General features: G+C 44.6%; 1 protein-coding gene across 3 annotated transcripts in view; it reads right to left on the bottom strand.

Moving 5' to 3' along the window:
- The window catches only part of AHNAK2 (AHNAK nucleoprotein 2), a 72,822-nt gene that overhangs the window by 41,683 nt on the left and 7,864 nt on the right, over positions 1-23,275 (bottom strand). The window contains exon 1 of one of the 3 annotated variants that reach the window (XM_066188956.1): positions 8,814-8,829. The exons of the other annotated variants lie outside the window; for them this stretch is intronic. The gene's annotated coding sequence lies outside the window, so the exon portion shown is untranslated. Of the gene's footprint in view, positions 1-8,813; positions 8,830-23,275 lie in introns of those variants that run through there. 3 annotated transcript variants of the gene reach the window in all.

The following is a 23,275-nucleotide window of genomic DNA, read 5'->3' on the forward strand; positions in this document are numbered from 1 at the left end:
GTTTTCTCACCCTCAAGGTGAACGCCATTCCATTTTTCCTACCTGCGACCATACAAATCCAGCTGGGATTGTAGGTATTGTGCTGCTGTTGCTATAACTCCACTTCCAACATGCTGCTCTGCCTACTGAAGGAACTTCAGGGGAGCTGGGCAGAAGTTAAAAAGAAATGCAGCATTTCATGTTGTATCCTCCTCTCACCCAAATACTCAAGGGGCATGACAGTGCGAACAAAACTTCGGCAGCTGCAGGTTGCCTAAAACACTGAACTCCCTCATTTCTCTTGACTGGAAAACAAATGCCCTCCCGATTTTGCATTCAAGTCTCCTGTCAGAGAGCAGCAGTGTCCTGCTCCTTTGCAGAGGAGATCCTACACATGGCAAGGTCAAAGAGCTCACTGTTTTCTTAGATGCTCTTGTATTAGGTGCCACCCTGAGCACTCTGCATGAACCCACGTGCTGGATAACTGCATCCACAGCTTTGCTCCACCCAACAGGACATTTTCTGAGATCTTCTAGACAATGAAACAGACAAAAATGCAGCCCAAAAAAGCCTTCCTTCTTTCTCTGTAGAACCGTTTCTGCTATTTCCTCATTACTGTCACCTCCATTTTGCTCAACTTGTTCGACTCAAACCTTCTAAATCCTCCGAGGGACACCTGGGCAGGAGACTGTATATCACTTAACACAGTGGGGACCTTAACCTGCCCTCAGACTGCAGCAGCAATAAATGACAAGAATAGGTCTTGACAAACACGGCTGGGTTGTGCCACTTTTGTGCAACAACAGTCAGTTTTACAGATGTGAGCCTGTGCTCCTGCCAGAGACATTGCTGTCTGCAAAGTCCCTGCGAAGCAGGAAACTCTCACTCCTGCTCCTCAGAGCTATTGCAGCCAGGTCAAGGACATTGCTCCTTGCTGCAATCTGTCAGTGCTGATTTAGCAAGTCCCAGCTCCCTTCCCCTGAATGCACAGGCTCTGGCTGGCCTTCCCCATGGTTCCAAGTGTGTCTGAAAGCCAAAACCTTATCGCAGTCCATCTCTGTCTCCTCACAAGAGCAGAGTTAGTGGAGGAGTTGGCGTCGTCTGTTTGTGCTGGTATGACAGCCAGCTCCTGTTTTGGATTAGGGAATGATGGTTTTCCCTCCCTCTACATCCTTTACTGGGCATTTGAAAGAGCAGGATTTGTGGGGAAGGGAAACATTCATGATGGGTTTTTATAGGTCTTTTGCCCTCCCTTTGCTCTGGTGCAAATGAAAGTCCCAGTCCCATGGGCTGTATATGTGTGTGCTGTCACGGGGCTCAAACTTTGCCAGCCCGGGCCATGAAGTAACAGTGTGGTAGTGGAGAGGTGTTCATGCAGCACCTGAGCTTATCTGCAGCTCCCTGCACAGAGGACTGCTGGCAAAGGACCAGTTTTCAGTGCATGTCACAACTTGGGGGATCATTGCAAAAGGGCCACTTCCCTATCAAACACCAGGGTAGATATCTGCTGATTCCAGTCCCCATCTTTCAGAGCAGGGCAGGGACTGGATATGAACCAGCACTAAGCTCCAGACACACAGGAGGGCAAATAAATTAATGAAGCACAGCAAAGAATGATGGGGGCAGTGGTCAGCAGACACACCCCAAACACATTGCAGTGTGTCTTGTTGCTGATGTGCAATGCAGCTCTGTGGCACCAGTGGCTGATACAACTCCTCCAGGGTGTTTCTCCTGGGCTGGAAAATGCTGTGGTTGCTCACATGGGCAAGGAGGGGATTTTGCTGCATGAGGTTGTCTCACCCACACTGGTTTTCACTGTGTGGCTGGATGTGTCTGTGTGTGGCCCCGCTGGCTGCTTTCTCAGTGCCCTTGAAAAATAATCCAACATCACTGGTGTTCTTTCCATGCCATTTGCTTCTGTCCCTGCTCCAGGGTTGTCTTTGACTCCATCACTGCATCCCAAGGGTTTGCAGGCACCTTTGGGTAGTCTTGCTGAGGCAGCAGGCTGTGGCAGGGGGGTCTGCTGTGGGCTCCCCTGCTGCCATTCCTGGTTTTTTGCCAAGGTGTCTTCCCTCAACACTGCCTCTGCCAAGCAGGCTGATCCCACAGATACCAGCTGAAAAGGACTGAAAGGTGGGCCTGTCACAATCTTCCTTCATGGGTGCTGTATGAATTTAAACTTTTCTTTGGGGAAAAAAAGCCCTAAAAACTGAAAATAAGAAATCAGATTTTTTTTTTCCCCCCACGGCTTTTCCTACTCAAGCCATGCCATTAACTATGGTCCACATCCAACAAGTTAATCTGACTCAGGTGCTTCACCTTCTCTGTTCTGGAGCACCTGCAGTGCTGAGTGCCCCAAATACCCCTGCTAGCATTGCACTGGGCACCATTTGCCTGCCTGCAAACACCCAACCTGCAGAACCACCCCCCATCTGCTCTGCCATCTGCCTGCCACAGCCTTCCCTGCCACTGCACCAGTCTCCTGGAAAAGCCACAGTTCTTTGCTGACAGAGAGGGACTGCGGCATTTTCCTAATCATGAGAGAGCGGCAGTTCTGAATTTGTGTGACAAGGTGCTCTGGAGCCCCTAGGTTGACTCGGACATAACTTACTGTGCACTAAATGCTGCTGACACATGTACCTGTTCATCCTGGCCCCAGAATGAGAAAACACTGCTGCCCTCCAAAGAACATTCCTGCTGCCAGATTCTCCCTACCTACTGCTGCTGAGATCCTGCCAGTTTGGGATGCTGTATTTTCCAATACCCTCTGAGCAGCCTGACTTCTGAACAGGGATACCTCAGGCACCCACACTCCTAGTCCTGCTATGCTCAGCAGCAGCAGAAGGGAAATGATGATCCAGATCTCTGGGAGGGGTCCCATGGCCTGGGGCTGGCCACGTGGTTGGGATGTGAGCAGTTCTGCAGGACTGGGGCCGTCTATCCACGGTGGAAAAGCAGACAAAGTGAGAAAGGGAGAGAAGGTGGGGGAAGCACTGGGCAGAGCTCCCAGGAAAATGCTGCTGTGGACAGTTTGCTTGGGCTCCTCAGGGGCTCCTGATGGCTGCTGTGATCTCCTCACCATGAGACCCAGGGATGATTTGCTGTCACATGCACTGAGGACACTGTTTTCTTTCTAAGAAAAAAGCTGGTGTAATAAAGAGAGATTACATTCATGCTTGAGCTTATCTGAAAGTGCTAGGCTTATTCTCTGGGCTTTAAGGTTTATTTAGGCTAAATAAGGTTTATATATTTGGTTGGTGAAGCATGCAATGTATACATCATAATTATGTAGTTAATGCACTAATCTCTGTGATGAGCTTTCCTGGCATAACTCAGTACAGTTACCCAAAAGTTTCTTTTTAATCTCTGAGCAAGGATAATTTTATGAAGAAAACCATGATTTCTCCTGATATCTCTATCCAAACCCTTTCATTCACAAATTGCTTTTAGACAGACTGAAGCAGTGGTTAAATCCACTGTGAACATATAATCCAAATACAGATAGATATAAGATCACAGTGCCATTACTAAATTTATTCCTTTCATAGCAGATCTGTGAGGGCCCTGCCTCCATTCAGCTCTGTTGATCACTGGAATGTCCCCTCATAAATACCTGTGTGTGAAAAATCTGTTTTACACCACTTACGTAGTCAATCATTTTCTAGACTGAGACATGCCCCAAAAAAGGATACTGATAGCAGAGCCTAAGAACATATTCCCCATCACTGTTCATGGGAAGCCTGAGTAGCAAAATGGCATCACCATGAGCCCAAATGCTGCATGTAGTCATTCTCATGTGAAAATGCCCAGTTTGCCTCCAAAATGGGCTCTTACTCGCTCTTTAGGCACTGAGTTGGCTGAGCTATTCATTCTGCAAACAATTTTTTCTCATAATCAAGCCCATTATGTGAAAAAGTCAGCCTTAAGGAGTGTGAGGACACAGTTCATATAAAAATCAATGCAACCTTTCACTGAAGCATAAATCAGATCAGCTCTGACATATATGAAAATATTTGGGGAATGTTTAATGACATTTTTGTGTTCTTGTAAATTATTTGCTTTTGGCTGATTTTAGAAGCAGGAGTAGGGGAAGCTCATATGAGGAAACATCAGCAATTGAAACCACCAACTTTCTCATGACACTTTTACAGATCTTCATCTTATAGACCTTCCAATAAACTCACACACACAGAATCACAGAATCTTTAAATGAGGAAAAGACCTCCAAGATCAAAAAGTCTAACCTTTGACCTAGTACGGCCATGCTCAGTTTTCAGGCAAATAAAAAATCAAACCCAATCTTTTGGATGCTTATCTTATCCGGTCTTCTGATCTGAGGTAATGCAGCTAACTTCTCTGAGGTTCACCAAAAGCTGATCTCTAACTAATTTTCAACATAACGATGCCTAGTCCCATTGAGCCATTTTTCCCCTTCAGAATACAATGCAAGCATCAGTTAAAGCCATTCCTGGAAAAGTTACTATCCCATTTGCTAACTTTAATAATTTTTGCTCCTGCATGCATGTCCTTTGAGTTTCTTCTACTCAGGCTAAAATTCTCATTTTGGAATTCACTCCTCCAAGTAATAGTGCTAAGGCAAATTCTTTGGATTAAAAAGAGTCATGTGAGGCAAGGGAAAGAAAAGTTCCTGCATGTGCTTGTTTGAGGGAAAAGTAAAACACTGTGCCTGGCTGACAGTCAGAGGTCCAGGAGCTGGAGCAAACCACACAGCAAGTAAATGAAGAGAGGACCTGTGGAAACCTGATGACATTTGCTTCCTATGGCTGGTATGGAGTATGGGGATCCTAGGAAAAAGTGGGGATGCCTGGACTAATAAAATGTGTGAACTTTCAGGATGCACTTCAAGGTGGAGTATTTTGTATCTGTAACACTTTATTAGACTATCTAGCTAGGACTTGTGGAAACGGGAAGAAGTATGTGCAGCTTGAAATCTTTGCTTTTCAGTGCTGGCTGGCTGAGGCTGCAAACACATCACTGTTCAAGGGGGGAGAACTGAGAGGTCAGTGGGCAGGTAAAAGGTATTTAAAATCAGAGGGCTGCATGGATAAGAGCTGCTCCTCTGACTCTATGAAAGTCAGGTACAGACCACTGATATCAAAATCAAGTAGTGTTTGTTCTCTTAACTACAGAGAAGAAACAACATTTGCCCAGCAGTGAAGAGCTGTTCCTGTGGCTTTGGAGTCATGAGCATTTATCAGCAAGCTTGGAAATCATATAAACCTTATCTCCTTGTTTGTGTTTCTGAAAAACAGAAAATTCTGCCCCCTGAAGACACTGCTATCTTTATTAGGCAGATGAAGTGGACTTGGTGCCTGCTCTTCTTCAGGCACTTGCATTCCTGCTCCATGGAATTTTTGCTGGGATTTGGGCTGTTACTGTGGCCTGGAACTCTCTCCCTTGCAGAGATGCTGTCCCTTACTGATGGGTCCTCTACCAATTACCTTGGCCTACTTATTACATGCCATAGCACCCTTAGCATATTTTGACTTGCTTCAGTCACTCTGGACTACACATTTGGTCATCCCCTTCTTTGACAGAAAACTGCAGAGTTATTCTCTGCAATAAGTCAGCGGTTACTTTCAGATATTTGGCTACCTGTAGTCCCCTTTCAGGAAGTAAACATGTTGATAGGAAGTATTTAGTATGTAAAAGGTCCTTTCCTAGCCTGAGGTCTTGTTTTCCAATACGAAATAATGAATTCCAGCCTTGACTCTAAAATCCGGAGTTAAATGAGCAAACACGTGGATTTAGCAAATTTTTCCTGGAGCAAGCATAACCGTCCCACCTGGGGCTAGGCACAGCTGCAGGTAATCCAAAGAACCTTCCTTGCCACAAGGATGTTGCCTTGATTCCTGAAGCATGTGGAGAGACGGCAAATCAGTTTTGGTGAGGTTTAATCTTAGCTCCACTGGGAGCTGAATCCCCAACATCTCTCAGCGCTGCTCCACCACTTGGCTGAGGAGGGAAAAGCCTGCTGGGCAGACTGGAAGTTACACCTCAGGGAAGCAGACAAGGCAGCAGTTGTTAGGAAAGGCTGGCGTTGTCAGGAAAACAATTTGTTGGTGCACTGGGGGTCATGGACGTGGCAAACTGCCTGAGAGCAAGTGCTTGCCCTTGCTGGGTCTGCCTGTGCTGGTGCAGAGGGCCAGGTCCCCTCCTCACTCCGAACAAGGTTAAGGGTGAGGCTTTTCTCAGCCTTTCTGGTTCAGATTGTACCTGCAGTACAGAGCCCACAAACACAGTGACATGTTTCTCCAGAGGAGGAAACTCTGGGTTTTTTCAGGGCATATTTTGCTGTTTCCAAATGTAAATAACATTATGGAATGCAGAAATAGCTGGATGTAAAAAAAATAGATTGACTCTACTTACTCAAATATTTACTCAGACTATAAGCTTTCACACCTTTCAAATATACTGCCTTATATTCTAATTATTTAGGTCTCTGAATGTGAGGAATCTTGGAAAAAAATCTTATTCTAATCTCTCTGTGTTTTACACTTGCATAGGATGAATTTACTTCTTTGCCCAAGTAGAAAACTTGAGGAATAAAAACAACCCAAAGCTCTGAGTATATTTGGAGCTTTAAACCTTCAAATACACATTCCTGTGGCTTCATGTAAGGCATGACATCTCAGTAAGACCCTGATGCTCCCTCCACTCACAGTGACAACGTTAAGCGAAGTGCCTGTGAAGTTCGTGGCGTGGCTTCCTGGAGAAAGGTGTATCCAAGCACAGGGAAGTCAACAGGAGGTTAACTCAGATTGCAGCTATTCCCAACAACCACCCACTACAGACTGCTGGATTTTGTTTCAGTGATGAGCTTCAAGTACAGCCAAAAGCGAATAGAGGCACGTTGACCTCATAGTTTTGTGACTACGGGTTGAGCGTCCAAGACAATTAAAAAAGCAGGGAATACGTGCCATCTCCAAACCCCTGGCCAGCCACTGCCAGAAGTCACCGCTGCCCCGTCCGACTGAAAAGACATTAACACCCGCTGCAGAGGAGCTTGGAAGGCAGCCATCCCCCGTGGATTGCTTATGAGCACTGACTGGAGTCAAACTGACTTCAGTCAGAGATTTACACAAGCCTCATAATCTAATAGTGGAGTTTACTTTATGAGAGTGCCACACCAAAGATAGTAAAATGCAGTTTTAGCTAACAAATCTACATGCTTGCACAGAAAAGCTGCGGCCATCGTGGAGCATGTCAGCACCGCGGAGCGCCTGGTGCAGATTTATAGTTTTCAGTTTATTGCTGAAGAGTTATTGTTAACTCCATTGTTATAGGCTTTCTGCAATTAAAAGTTCCAGTCACACTTATCGTTTTTAAACATAACTAATAAAATCCAGTAAATCCTGAGATGTTATAGGTTTTCCAGCGCTGTTAAACATCTGAAAATTTTTTTATGCTGGATTTTTTGACCTATGTTAGGATAGATTTTGGAAGTAAATTGGCTGTTGTTAGCTGCTTTACTTCTGATTTGCTTAGACCTGCAAAATTTCTTGTAGGTTTTTTTTTTATTATTATAGTAAAAGAAAGAGTGAGCAATACTTAGAGCTCTTCCCTTGTGCATGCAACAGGTGATCATAAGCTAAGTACTGTGTTTCTTACAAGTCATCTTCCAAACTTTTGTGTCATTATAAAGAATAGTGGTTATTTTTGTTTTAGCAATGACTTTCAGTCTTTTCTCTCACAGGAGTAATGTTTTCTCTCTTTTCTATTGAAGAGAGAACAGATTTTCATTTTCTCTACAGGTGGTTACAGTTATAAGTTTTACTTCTGACCATCTGTATTCACACATTCAGAAAGATATCAGGGTACATGGATGAACCTAGACAGGTGGACAGAATAATGTTACCCTCTGTATTTCCCAGCCCTTTACAAACTAGCCTCAGCAGCCTTGCAGTGAGCACTTCCAGGATCCAACTTCCACTGACAAGGTTATGGATCTGCTTTTTGAATGTGTCAAGGTTAATCTTAGTCTCAAATTCCACAAACATTCAGAGATCTTAATGCCAAGTCAGTATATTTTATATATATATATTGCAAATAGTATCTATTGAGAAATCCATACAAATAGTATTCCTCTTACAGGAGCGGAGATACTATAAAATCCAAACATATCTAGGGGAAGAACAAGTAACAGAGAAGTCATATTCATCAGAAATCAACCTCACTCTAGGAAAATCACTCTTTGCACCCTGCAATTCATTGCAACAATTGGGATTGGCTCTTTGCACTACAAAAGGGTTTCACTATCTTTGAGATCCTCCGGATGGTTTAAGTATACAGACAGAGGAAGTAAGAAAAACAACATGCATGATCTGGACTAGAGATTACTGAATGGAGGGGTGTGTATACACCAAGAACCAACATCCCTCTGGAAGCTTTGGGAGGCTTAGAGGCTTGAAACCCCCTGCGTAAAAACGTGGATCAGAAACTTTTTATCAGGTGAACACATTTCTTCATCCGTGATCTCACCTCTTCCCATACACAAGAAAGAGGCAAAGGTTTACACCAGGTGAGATGCACCTTGGTTAAAGCTCTGGGCATGCTTTTCCCCAGCAGTGTCATTTAACACACAGCATCTTCAGGTTTCGCTTATCAAGTACAGCGGCTGGGAACATTGTTTTTACCATTGTAAAGTCCCGTTTCTGTATCAAAGGACGCAAAATGTTCACGCCCACATCTCTCTGCGTTTTAAAAAAGCCCATCATGTACTGCAAACTTTTGCAATCTGCATCAGAGATTTCATAGAAAGAAAGAGAAAGAGAGAGAGAGACGTTTGGGTTTTAAGAAAAAAAAAAACTTACCAAAAATAACTGAAGTTCTCTAAAGTTGCCCTGAAGTTGAAATAGCCCAGAACACCAGTGCAGAGCCTGCCTTAAACTCTCTCTCTTTCTCACTCCCCCTCTCTCTCCAGCAATTGGAAGGAGGGCTGTGCAGAAATTCAGCAAACAATTTTCCTTCTATGTCGACCGGGGCGTTCCTCACGGGCAGAAAGGGGATGGCTGAGCCTGGGTGAGGCTCGCTGCTATCCCCAAGGCAAAGAGCACTGTCGCAGATTACACAGCCCGTGAAATCCAATCCCTTCCTCTGCTCGGGCAACAGCTGTACGGCTTCAGCTGAGTCGGGAGCAGGGGATAGACCCTGGGCTTGTTGCTGGTCAGGCTTTCCATGGTGGGGGACGCTGAGGAATGGGGGCACAGGGGTTTAAACCCGTGAGCTCCGTCTCTTCCCGCAGCCTGCTGCCTACAGCTGCAGGCACGGGCGCTCGCAGGGTGGAGATGCGGGGCAATTTCCGCGGGACTCAAAGTATATGGGATGTGGGCGCCCGCGCAAAACAAACATCTCTTTTCCTGAAATTCATTCCCAGCCTTGCTTCAGGACATAACTGGGTAATTAACGTTGTACGTATTAGTAAATTCTCATGCAGGCATGCACACACACAGGATGCAGTCTGTCAGCCTGTCACAACAGCGCGGCTCAAACGGGCTTCAAGGCTGTCCCAGTGTCCTCTCTAAGTTCGTTTTTCCTTGTCACTTTTAGTCAGCTGTTTGACTCTTTCCGAAAGCCCCCTGAATGCTGAGCTGACAGTCTTTACACCAAGTGAAGCACTATGGTGGCTCACAAGGTGGGAGTGCCAGTGCTTAGTGCTGTGTCCACCCTGTCCTGATATTCTACACTTGAGGGAAGCTGCTTAATGCCAGCAAAAACGGATTTATGAAAATTCCCAGCCCCTCCTCTCACCTGTTTCTATTTCACCCCATGTAAAGGAAAGAAATTTCTAATACGGCTGATTCCTCCCTGTCCCAGGAATTCCACTGATCCTTTGACTCCTCCTCCCTGAAGCTTTAAAAAGTCACAGCAACAGATTTCAGCCCTGGTTTTCGTGTTTCACGGAAGCATCTGGCTGCCGGTTTGCATTCTGTCAAATACGGGTGAGGTGAGAGAGGGTGCAGAATACAAACAACACTTAAGCAGCCCTGGGAGTGTCCTGCAATTGATCCGGCTGCTTTGCCAACACCCCAGAGCAGGTAAAAAGCGCTCCAGTCAAAGAAGGAAAACCCCTGTGTTTACAGAACAATCTAGTTACGTGTCGAGGCAGATGCTGTGCTGGGGATTTTTATGCTGTTGGCTCTGAATAGGTTTTGATACCTGAAATTCTGCAGATGTTGGGTTTCTGGACCCAAGTTTGGAATGGGTGCACATGGTTTCCACAGAGGGTATTTGAAAATCTGAGAGGGAAAACTGAGTGTTGATCTCTGATTCCATCCTATGTGGGTACTTAACAGGCATTTCATGAAAACTGGGTCACAGAACTACAGTGTTTATATTAAAGCAAATTCTTTAACTTGTGAATATAATGTATATTATTTTATCTAATTATACATCATATATTAATTACAGATCACATATGTAACTTAATTTGGAAATACTATATGTAATTTTTCTAATTAATATACACAGTTTTTCAGCACATGAACTGAATAACACTTCAGCAATTGTGTCTATTTATTATGTGATTTTATTGTAAGTCTATATAAAATAAATAATATATAATCCCAAATACTGTGTGATTATATACTACATCTATAATCATACACAATTAATATAAATATATTGTGAAGCAGTATGCAGTTCACACCCAACCTCTGTCCTCTTGTGAGTATGGCATCCACATAAAGAGTTGAAAGCAGAGGTTGGCTGTAGCCACTGCAAGGTGGTAAGGCTGTGAAGGAGGAAGATGAGACAGTGGGACAGTGTCAGCACAGGGGAAGTGAGAAGGTGGCATCAGGAAATGTTGAAGGCCAGGCTGGGTTTGGAGCAACCTGATCTAGTGGAAGGTGTCTCTGTCCATGGCAGGGGCTTGGAACTGGATGGTCTTTAAGGTCCCTTCCAACCCAAATTATTCCTTGATTCTCTGTTTCAAGCAAGTTGTCCTGGAGCTGCCTCAAGGATGTAGGTGGCCAGAAGCAATAAAGGCTTCCTGAGGTGCAGTCGACAGCAGCAGAGTAAACTGAGATGCCTGAGAATGGGAAAAAGACCTTGCTAAGAGCTGGCTCAGGCTCGCTCTGCTGCCATCCCTATATTTGTGCTCTGTCTTTAGGACTATACTAAGGTCCAGCCTTTCTGAGCCATCTCACAAGAGCCTGACAAACAACATATATTTTTAGAAACAGACATGCAAAGCAAGAAGCCCAGCCTACAACATGGATTGATGTGGGGACAGTTCATTTGGATGCAGACATCTGGCTCCTGCCTCCAGAGCGAGTGGTGCCAGCAGGGCACAGGCTGTGGGGTGGCAGCAGCTGCAGTGTGCCCCATCCCCAGTCAGGGCTGCATTTCAGCTGTCTTTGCTGAATACATGGATGGGCGTTGTTTCAATCTTTTAAGAATTTTTAAAGCCCACATGAGACAAACTCCTGGCTAAGTTGAGAGAAGCCAACTGTTTTTCCATCAACCTGGAAGAAATGAATCTGCTCATTTTCATGGTATTGGGAAATCTACGTTCACTGTCAGTGGCTTTTTTCCAGTTTCATCTCAGAACTGAAGGTGTAAGCCCGGATGTCTGAGCACTGCCCTGCAGCTCTGACTCCAGTGAAGACAACTCCTATGTCAGATTTTTATCCCCACACAACTTCGAGCCTAAAATCTCCCCTCTTTTCAGCCAATATGGTGCTGTTCTGGGACTCTCAAATTATTTCAACATTATTTGACTGACAGGAATTCATAATGCTCACTTGGTTTATTTTTAAATATTTATCAAATCCACTGTTTGTCTACTGAGCTATTGAAAAAATGCTACCAGACTGATACTTTCCCAATTCACCAAGTGATTCCAGCACGAGTTATTCAGTGAAAACACTCCAAACAACCATAGTGTTTACTCTTCTTGACAGACATCTAAATATTAAAAGTTAAAGCTCTTTGAGTTATGCTGCAGCAATATTAAAAAATATTCCTTTCTGCTCAACTGCCTTGCCAGGGAGCACCACTGTAATCTCACATTTCTCTATCCCATATCTAACCCCGTTTCCCAACTTCCCTGTGTTACAACGTTATTTTCTCTTCCCTGTTCACAGGTAAGGCTGCAAACGCACAAATGGATGACACAAGCTTTCTTTTAGTAGTGCCATTCACACCCTGACATGTGCATGGACTCATGTTAGGCTTACGCATAAGGGTGTGCTGCTTTAATAGTAATTGAGAAATGAGATGAAAAACAACGGGAATGTTCCTGTGTTTTCTTTGACCCAATGAGAGAGAGTGACAACATGTTCCATGAGATTATAGTAAAGCATGCTCTGGAACACAAATTCCTGTAGTTTAGTGTGGAGGATGCAAGGGGGATCGTTTCTATTACTTTTTCCTTTTTAGCAGTTACGAATCTGCAGATATTTGGGGGAAAGATATGAAGCCACCAATTTCCACAAGATAAGACTGGGTTGCAGAGACCAGCTAAAGAAAGCAAACTTGTCTGCACCATTCAGAAAGGAGTTAAAAAATTGAGGACCTCCAGCTGAAAGAGAAATAGGCTGCTAAGAGAATGAACCACAGGAAAAAGAAAAAGGAAGGGAGAGACAATATCATTGTGAACTCAAGATGTAGAAGAGTGGATGGAAGTGAACACCAGACTGGCAATAAGAAGAATGAATGGGTGGAAGCATCTGGCCACCAACTCTCAGTTCCAGCCCAGAGGAAGATAAATGTAACATTAATCACCAATTTACAGACATCTCCCATGCTTTGTCTCCCATGACTGCATTTTGTTACGAAACAAATGGAATATGTATATTTATCCATTTCACAGTCAGTCAGTTTAAACTAAAAAGGTATTTAAGCCAGCCACACAAGCTTCCTCTGAATTTCTTCTCTTTTGCAATACATAAGCCATTAATTTGATTGATTTGCTTCAACTTTTTTTTTTTTTTTTTTTTTTTTTTCTTAAAAAAACTCTTGCATTTGCAGGTAGACATGCAACCTCAGGAATAGAGAGAGAGCCAGGTATGGAAATTAGGTTCCATCACTGCCTCTTTTAAGAAACCTCAGGGCTGGACTCAAAGACCTCTTTCTGAAGTTGGTCAATTCAGGTGAGTTCCTCCCCAAAAAGGTGAATGGGTGTCATTCATGCATCTTGTAACTTAACTGAAGTCTGTCCTCCAAAGAGATTGGTCTTTTCATCTGAGAATTTACTCAAAAGAGGCTCCAGTGTCTACCTGCCTGTGGCAAGTTCTACCAGCACTACCTGCTTCCTGCACTAACAGCAAGATGCAACTGATAATATTTTGTATAGAAAAAGGTTTCTCCTTTGTGAAGATAAACAAATGTCAACTACAGGTATTCAGGGCTGGAGCAGTGAATTCCAAACTCATGGCAAAATAACCCAAACAAACCCAGGGAAGAGTTGTATATTTTCAGAAATTCAAATATTCTTATCCAGGATCCTAAATACATTTTTTTTTTCACTTAGTGGTTAATATTGTTGCTGATGGGGAAAAAAAAGAGCCTAAAAATGCAGATCTACAACCAGCATAAACAAAAAAACCCCAACAACAACAGAGAAAGCATTATTTAGAAATTAAACAAAATGAGACATTTCCAAGAGCAATCCTTTCACTAACAGGAGGAGAAGAAAAAGGAAATTAATTCACCCTGCACAGTTGCTTTTATTTTGTCCTCGGGCATATGCTCCATCTCCCTTTGTCCCCCAAATGCATTTCCACTGGCCCTAACAGTGCTGGCATTGACCTTCTGTAGCCAAAATAGCTCGGACAGAACGAAACAGAAAAACAGGAGCCAGCCAGAGCAAGGGGCAACGCAGCCATAGCCACGGACCTGGGGGAAAACTGCTATAATTAGCAAGGCTCGTACAAACCTCACGGTACTCATGGAGCTGCCGCCTTCCTGCCCTTCCAGCTGCATATTAGATCATTCAGAGCAGAGGGGAACAAAGCCACCGCCTGCAGAACTCTTCACACCCCCTGGCCTGAGGAGTCACCTCAGCATCAGCACCCTCCTCCACTGCTGCTGGTGACATCCATCTCCAGACTGTGCTGTGGAGGGCTTTAATTAAAAGTCAGTATTTACTCCATGTTCCCCACAACCATCTCGTTCCCCGCTCTCTGCCGTTTTCAGTTCCCCGCTCAATTGGAATTCAGAGCTGGCTGACCGTGGACCTTTATTATTTAACTATTTCAAAACATGTGGCATTGTATGAAAAGCAGACCTGGGCTCCTCCCTGAAAAATGAATATTCGTGACAAATTAGCGACAGGAGGAAAACAAAAGCAGCTTTTCAAGCTGGAAAGATAGGTGTTAATTACCCGTGAATAACCTGTTTGTAGTAGGTGGTAATGCTCAAGCACCTGGAAAAAAAAACCTGTTTGAAACAAACTGTTTCTCTTTCTGCAATGTCATACTGCCTTAAGCATTTTCCTTTCCACGGTTTTGGTACTTCTGTATATCACAAAGTCAGTACGTTTTCTCGTTTCGAAATCCAGGGGAAAAAACACCCTAAGTACTGTCAAAGTATGAATACAACATTCACAAACTCTCCATTTTCAATCACTTACTGAGTTAGATATTTCTGAAGTACTTTTAAGCATCTGTGTGACATGGGTTGTAGTGGATCAAGACACTTTTTTCCTATCATTTTGAAAGTTGAAGGATATTGCCACCGATGTGGTATCATATAAAATAATATTTAAAAGATCTCAAATAAATAGCAGACATCAATAAAAGCCAAGTATAATTATTAAATGTAGCAGCTAAGATGCCATTGAAAAAAAGAAGAAGTTTTCATCTGCTATAGCAAAACACATTTCAGATGCTTCCCTAAAGGTCGGGGTTTTTTTTTCCTTTTCCTTTTTACCAGTCCCATAATGGAATGGCATAAACTCCTGCCTTTTGTGGGTGCTCATGTAGCTTATGACATTCCAGCTGTGGAAATGTTTCAGTGAACTTCCTTTGCTGTTCTTCTCTCCAAAGCCTTAGAATAGTTCTTAAACAAAGATCTTAAAATAAGAGTCCTGGCAGATGATCTCACTATGTGCCCTGGGGTTTCCATGGCATTTAGTGGTGGTTACCAGCGATTAGTACGTTTGTGGAAGGAGTAACTGGGAACTGCACTGAAATAATCCCTTTCTTCTGGCTTCGGAGTCCCGATGAAACCTGTTCTCGGCGATGGAAGGGGTGTAAATGCTCACCTGGGGACCTGGCTGTGCCCAGGCAGCCGCAGTCAGGAAAGGGCTGTTTGCTGGCAGTGGCTCTGGGCACGGGGGGACATTTCTTACAGTTCCTTCTTTTCTGACGGTGTTTTAACCAAAGCCCTCACACACAGCTGGAATAGCACCTGTTACTGGATTACTTGCACCTGTTCCTGTGTCCTGCTTGGTGGGCAGGAGCTGGCAGATGCTGCCTTTGACAAGAAGCCCAGGTGAATGGGAGAAACAGGAGAAACTGCCTCAAGCTGCGAACAAGCAAGCACCATCTCCTGTCTTGCTAATAAAATAAACTGTTTTCCTCCAGATGATGAATGCTCACCCTGTTTTGCCCCTCCGTGGCAGGGGCACAGAGGGAGTCTGGGGATTAAGGGAGGGTATTTCACACACACAGGGGTTGCTGTGTGTCTGTGGCTGGCACACACCACCGTGGAAAAATAGGGTCAGTGCTGCTGCTGTGCCTGAGACTCGGTGTGCATCTTCAGGGCGTGGGCTGGGACAGGGAAAGGACTCAGCAGATGACAATGGGGCTCAGTGTTTGCTGTAGGATGTCAGTAACACAGCAGGGTTTATTTCTTAATGAAGTGAGTCACTCGATTGGTATCAAGTATCTGTTAAGCTGAGTGATGGGGTGGATCCAAATGTTAGAGGACCTCGTTTTAAATATACCATTCACCACTCTGGACTGGCTTGCACTGTGTAAACAACATCAGTGAGAGATGGAAATACATTAGGTTAATTCCATCTGGGGTTTGTAAGTCTCCTGCTTCCTTACAGAGCTGAGACTGATTTTCCAACAACACAAAATTCACCTAAAAGCCCTATATCCCACCACAAAAAAAAAAAAAAAAAAAAAAAAAAAAGCCTTCCCTTGGAAAGGGGAAAGCCAGAAGTACAGGGCAAGTAAAATCAGATAATCAGCACAGTTACCTGACTTCTGCAATTCAGCTTACTCAGCAGAACAGGCTCACCAGTGCCCCAGAAATGAAAACTCTGGGAAACAGCAGCCAAGAGGGAGTAAGAAAAGGACTGCTCCCTCCACAATGCATTTGTGATGCCATTGGCTTTGTCCTGTGCAATTCCTATAGCTGGAATTAAATCTTTGGGCTTTAAGGGTCTTGGCACACATACATTTTGGTTTCAGGCCTTTTCATCCCGTTTGCTGTCACTGAAGTCAGCTATAGTATTGTCTGTGACTTTTAATGGCAGCAATGTTAAGCCCTTTAATGCTTCATTCCTGACTTTCTCCCTCTGAAGAGCAGAGGAAACAACAGCAACCAACCTCAGTCGGGGGTGAGAAACACATCATGTCATCTTTTTCACTGCTCAGTGCAAGAGAAAGGTAAAATATTACTGAAACTGCTGGATTCCTCAACACACATCCAGAAATGGAATTTAAACATTGATTGATGCTCCTGGCAGAGAAAATCAGCTTGGTAAGTATGACTAGGATTCCCTTGGGTTCTGCTGAAGCACTCAGCTGTGAGGCAGCATTTCTTTGTGGAGGCAGGAGCCCTGAAAGAGATCTCTCCCCACCACCGCACTGGTGCCTTTGAGTTCAGCTGCCAGCCACCTGGTTGGATTAAGAAACCCGATGTGTAATAATTAATTCCTCCTAATTTTCAATGATGCTAATGGTAAACAAGGTCAGTGTTCAGTCTTGCACAGCACACAGTGCTGTTGGTTCTCGCTGCAGTTGCCAATAGATAGGAATCAATGAAGTGGGAGAGAATAGCTCCTTTTTTTTAAAAAAGGGAAACATTATATATGTTGCGGAGTTTTGACAGCAGAAATGCTCTCAGTTGCTGATACAAACCCTGTGAATGTAGGCTGAGAAGAAAGAGCCCAAAATGGGTCAGGGGCAGAGAAGAGCATTTATTCTGAGATCACAGCAAACTGAACACTGCCAACAGTGAGTCCTGTTCTTCCACAATCTGCTATCTCACACAAATACTTGTGTTTTCAGTCTTTGTTTGCTTATAAATAAAAGTATTTTAGTTTTCTTTCCCCTTCCAAAAAAAGGTATTGAATGTATTTGGGAAGTAGGAGGAGAACTGAATCTTAAAGACTTTTATACAGTGTTCATGAAAGGATTTGAAAAGCTAAATAAAGAACTATGGATCATTTGGCTTTTTCTTTGTCTTGTTTCAAATAAGAAGTTATGTTATTAATTAAAAGAATCCCAATAAGTACGTGGATTAGCCAGTGACAAAATAGAACAACAAAGATAAAAGAAGGGAGAGGGGATGTTGCTCTTCTCTTTTCTACCTCATGCTTGGTCAGCTTAATTATGTGAGCTTAGTTTAAACACCTTTGTTTTTAAAAAATAGGAAAAAGTGTCCTTAGAAGTTCCTTTATTTGAAATGGGTATTCCTGTGGATGAATGGTTAAGACAGAAGTTAGTGGGGAATTTTTAAAATGTGTTTTTTAGCCGCTGTTCAGTTCTTACTCAAGGAAGTCAAATGGAGGCTGTAGTGCTCCTCATGGCATCACTGAGGTGATCCTTCCAGCTCACACGGTCCTGAGCTCCCTCCAAGCCCCTCTGGCAGCTGCAGGATCCTGCCTGGACTGGGCTCTTGCCCGGGCATACCCATGTGCCCCATCCCAGCCCATGATTCTGAGTAATACCAGTGACTCAGGAAACAAACACATGTGACACCTCACAAGCAGCTCTGTGAAGGCTTCCAATTTCCCACTGCACAGACCCATGATTCATCACCTGCTTCTGCTGGTGGCTTACTATATAGAGAGTGGTTCAGTTAAGCAGCACTGGTCCTACACATTTCCAAACTCAAAATCCTGGTTTCAGGAAACTTCCAAATATTCAACAAATACATGACAGAGGAAAAGGTCTGATGGGGAAACAGAAAAGCAGAACTGCAAGCACCACCTGCTCAAGTGTGACTTGTTAGTCTTTAATGAAGGTTTTTGAATGCAAGAAGAGAAGCAAGTTATTGTTTAAGCAGCATCCGTGAATGAGAAGGATGCTGAGTGTGACAGCACAGGTCCTGCAGTACCATGGGAAAACAGCACGGGGACAGTCCTCGGGCTGCCTTTTTTCTTTTACTCAGGGCAATGGAAGGGCTCAGAGTGTCTTGTGATAAGCTACTGCCTGGAGCCCATTTCCATCTGTAATTGTTAGCACAGCTGAGTGATGTCCCTGCGTTAAGGGAATCACCCGCGACTGCGGGCTCCCTGCATGACTCAGCTCCTGAGCGCTATTCTGCGTGGCAGAGGGGAGAAGCTGCCAGGTTGGCATCCCCTCCTAGTCCCTTTGTGGAACTATGGGATGTGGCTTTGCAGGGCAGACGTTGGTGCTCTGGGAAGTGTCTGAAGGGATGGCCTGGAGCGCAGCCGTGACTGTGCTGCTGTTGGTGTGTTATAAACCATCCATCCCTCACCCGTGTGAGGAAAGCCAGAGGGATGGAAAACTAAAACGTGAAACTGGTGAGCACAAAACCTGAGAAAGTGATTCATGCTGTGTGGAAAACGGGCCTCACTGGGTGTAGGGCTGTAGTTCAGTAGAATTAAGCACAGCTACAGGGGCTAATAATTTATCTCATTTACAACAACATTTGTCTTTCTCTCAGTCCTGAAAAATGCCTGGGCACGGCACAAGTACCGTGGGTGAGCCCTCACCATGTCTGCTTCTCCAGGTGCTTTTCAGCTCCCACAGATGGCAGAGAGAGGTGGAATTCTGTTCTTCCCTTGTGAGCAGGGGGGATAAAGGGGCAGAGCAGATTTTGCTTAGCACACAAACCCAATATAACAGCAATTAAACCAGATTTGATTTGGTTTGTATTCCCTCTCGTGTGCAGTTACGCTGTGTTCAGAGGGTTTCTCATTCACTCTTTTCTGAGCCCTTCTCATTGGGGACTTCACTAAGAAACATGAACACCAGCCCCTTGCTTCCTGCAGAGCTGCAGGAAGAGCTGGAAGGGCTGGGCACATTGCAGAAGGGTGCTCAGCTTTTCCCCTACGACCCCCTCAGAGACAGTTTTCTGCTCACCTTGCTTCCATCATTTTCAGCTCTAAGACTAATTCTGGAAACACATCCATAATGCTGTGGCCTAGGACTATTCTTACCCTGCATTAGAATATTTTTATAGTCCATTTTGCCAAGGAATCACAACAGAAAAGCTGCAGATTGACTTTTTTTTGATTATTCTCTCACTCCTTGCTGAAAAGTTTCTCCATCATTCTGCGGAACAGGGAAATTTCAACAGGGAAAACAAATGAAATGCCATTTATATTCAGATATTCTCACTCAAAGAGAAATGGATTTTTTTTTCTCTTGGGAGAAGAATTAATTTCCTCTCCTGGATTTTGAACTTTATTCCTTTCTTCCAGATCCTTTGGTGAGAAATGACGGACCCATTAACCATCTCCAAACTGATCATGCACCACAGAAAACGAGAAGCCCTTGGAGGTGATGTGAAATCCCCAAGCAACAAACTGAAACTTTAAAACTAGTAAAGGAATGAAGGAGTGAAACATCCCAAATGCCCTATTAGTCAGTTTTATTATCATATTGTGTGTGGTCTCTGTGAAAATCTGGCTACATCTCACAAACTCTGAGACCATCAAAGAGATGTTGCATGTGCATACCCCATAGTAAAGCCATTAGAAACCCAAGAGGAGTTTTCTAGTGTGAGTCATCACACTCAGGAAGAGATGAGGCAGGGCAGCCAATTCACTTTTAAACAGCAGTGTGAGCCCAGTGCAAAATCAGCAACTCCAGATGACCTGGATATCTCACACAGTGTTAGTGTTTACAGCCTCAAAAATGCCTAAATCTCAACCAAGCTGCAAATCTAACTCCCTGCACTGATTTGGAGGCAGGAGAGAGGGGGCAGATGCAAACAACAGCTTCAAAGATTTATCTGTAGCCTGTAGCACCCACCCACTCTCCAGTAAACTTGGAGAGAGGAGGACTAAGGGTTGTGAGACAAAGGAGTGAGAGCATGGAGGAATTGGTTCTCAGTAACTGCACAGAGCAGAAGCCTTGGTGGGAACTTAAAAGTCATCTTGGGAAAGAGATTCGTTTCAGGTACAGCATTAATATTTTCTTAGTTTACACTTTTTTAATCTCAAGGAGCTCTTAGGTTTTTTTAGAATGGAACAAGTTATAACAGAGCAGCACTGCAGAACATCCTTGGGGTGCCTAAAAACCAAAACAGGTTTGGGAATCTGCAGCTCAAGGCCCATGGTCACCATCTAGGGAACTGCAAAAAGGAAAGTCACCCTGCCAGATGTTACCTACAACCTTCCAGCAAGGCCAGCCATTGATATTAAGAAACAGCCACTTTATGAAGAACAAACTGAGTAGGAACTGGGTAGAGCAGAACAGTGCCAGGGCCAAGATGCAAAGAATGTTGGGTATGTGATTCAGATAGAGCCAACATGAGACAGACAGGAGCCTGAAGCAGCCCTTCCTTCCCAACCATGGCAGTATTTTCTTAGTCCAGTGGCCCAGCTTGTTCGCCCCTTAAAACTTCATTGTTTCGGGACAGAACATGTCCTTACCAAGAACACCCATCCCTTGGGGCAGGAGAGGATGGCAGCACATCAACCTCTGCTTGGGATCAATCCTGCAGATGCTAGAGGTGGAGAGAGGAGACAGCAGGCAAGCACTGAGCCAGGATGGAGGGATTAAGCTCAGGTACAAGTTGGACCTAGTCAAGGCTCAGCCAAGGAGAGACATCTACACCTGGACTGAACAAGAAGTGTGGTAGAAACCTCCAGAGTTCTTGGAAGCAGATGCCAGCAATACAGAAGAAGCTGGATTTTAATGTGTGGAAAAGGAGGAAGAGAGTGTTGGAGAGATGGGTCTAGTGGGAAACAATCCTGACAGGAGTGTAGCTAGGATTTGCCCCTCACGCATTTTCTGCTCACCACAACAGCATTTCACAAATCCTCTAGCTCACAAGTTCATGGGGAAGAACCTAGAGGAAGATTTTGAGCCTCTCTTAATAGCAGATGAAGTAATTGCGTGGTAAGATTTTTAGCCAAGGTGTATCCAGTGATGGCCAAACACCACAATTCTCATTTTAGACCCCAAATGTTCAAAGAAAAAGTTAAGACCAACTGACCAAATCCCCACCCACAGCTGCTGATTATATAACTATTGTTATTTCCCTGGAAATCCTGGAAATCTCTGACTGCTGAGCAAGAATTTTTCACTCATGGAAGATTTAAGCTTTTTTTAAAGTGGCACTTTGCCAGCAGAAAGAAAGGTGGTGCACATCAAAAATGCTGGTTTTCATTTTGGCTGTACCTGCTGACCCTGACCTGGTGACAGATGGAACACACTGAATGTTTTATAATGCATAAATACTTTGTCCTTCAGGATGCATTCAGGACCTCCCATAGCATGACCCACTGAATGGCCACCCTTTCTCCTGTACCTACTGGCATCTCACAAAGCAACTGCTCCTGCCTGGGGTCCCATAACGCCTTGCATCCTTTTGTCTTTAATTTCAAAAAGCATCATTGTCTACTCATTCTGAAAACAAGGATATCCCTCAGGTTCAGGCGCCCCCATGAGTTTGCCCATCTCATCATTGATCACAAGCAATGAAGGACAAGCACAGTTGGTTGAAGTAAGGGTGTAGTTACAGGCTTTTGCATCAAGTCACACCTTCCCCCTAACCTCTAGGCTGAGAAATCTGTGCTACTGCTCCAAGTCTGGAGAGGTGTCAGTCAGACTGAGTGCACTGAAAGCCTGCATGGGTAGATGCCTGGTTTAGGACCTTTCCATGATCCTTTGAAGTATCCATGCAAGACAGAACAGCAAGAATTACGAGAAAATCGACACCCTCAAGTGAAGACAGACTTTTATTCTGAAAAAACTACTTAAATGCAATCTGCTGCTGTGTAATATATATGCCAGAGGGACAAAATATGGTGCAAAGTAAGATCTCAGCAAGTTGAGATCCAGCTTACATATTTGGCCTGTTTAATCCAAGGATGAAAATAATTACGCAAAGTCAGTCTAAGCAATCCCAGAAGGATTTGAACATATGAAATACGGTCACTGCGAGAAGCGGAAGGAAGGGAGAGCTTCACCAGTTCCAGTTCCCCTTGGCTTTCCTACGCCTGTGTGTGAATTTGGCCCAGAAAACTGTCTGGCACAGGGGATGGTGATCATTCATCCTTTCTATTTGCACAAGAATGTGGGAAGGGCTTAGAAAAAGCTCCTCTTCTCCCATCTGGGGGTCTGGGTGGGTGCCAGTTAAGTTCAATGATGCATAACCATTTCAAGAAGCTCCTCGCCACTCTCTGTTTTGCAGGCATTTGTAAAGAAAGCAAATGTACATGCCCCAGCAGCATGTGGGTTGCTCTGTCATGGTAGGAGGTATCCCACTTTTCTCTGCTCATCATGACAGCAATACCAGGCAGAAAGGAAATAAAACCAGTTTATCACCTTAGCACACATCTAAACCCCAGCAGCTGGGGAAAAGAGAAAGAAGAAACTTAACACACTGGTAGAGAGTCTTGATGTGGTGCGTGCTCAGAGAAGCTAGAAACTACATCTTCTTGAGGGCACCAGGTGCCTCTTCTCACACACATGAGCAGCAAGGCAGTGGAGGCGAAGCAACGAGATGTGCTGCAAGAAGCGAGCTCCTACCTGGAAGCCGTGGGCAGGTTTCAGTCCCGGTGTCCCGCTGACAGTGTCCCTGCCGTGATGGATGAGGTGCTTTGGGTCATTCCTGTGCCCAGGTCCCAGGGTGGGGCCAGCGGGGGCGGCTTTGGCTCCAAACCCCGCCTCGCATCATGTGAGCCCGTCACGGCCGGCTCTTGCCAAAGGGTGCTCCCCTCTCCCATGTTCCTGGGAGCCCTCCTGAGGAGCCTCTCTGCGAGCTGAGAGGCAAATTGCAGCCAGCCTGCCTCGCCTTTGAGTCGTCGCCAAGGCTTTGTTTGTTTCCTCTTCTGTTTCAAACATCCTTTGTGCCTTTCTGGCTCAGCTAATTAGCCACAACGCTCAGCTTCTCCAGTTTTTAAATGCTGCCCAAATAAGAGCTGGTCAGACCTAGGGAGAGTTCCAAGCCC

This window comes from Chamaea fasciata, unplaced genomic scaffold (genome assembly GCF_029207755.1).
Source record: "Chamaea fasciata isolate MVZ Bird 193981 ecotype frontalis unplaced genomic scaffold, bChaFas1.0.hap1 SCAF_7, whole genome shotgun sequence".
Taxonomy (NCBI): Eukaryota; Metazoa; Chordata; class Aves; order Passeriformes; family Sylviidae; genus Chamaea; species Chamaea fasciata.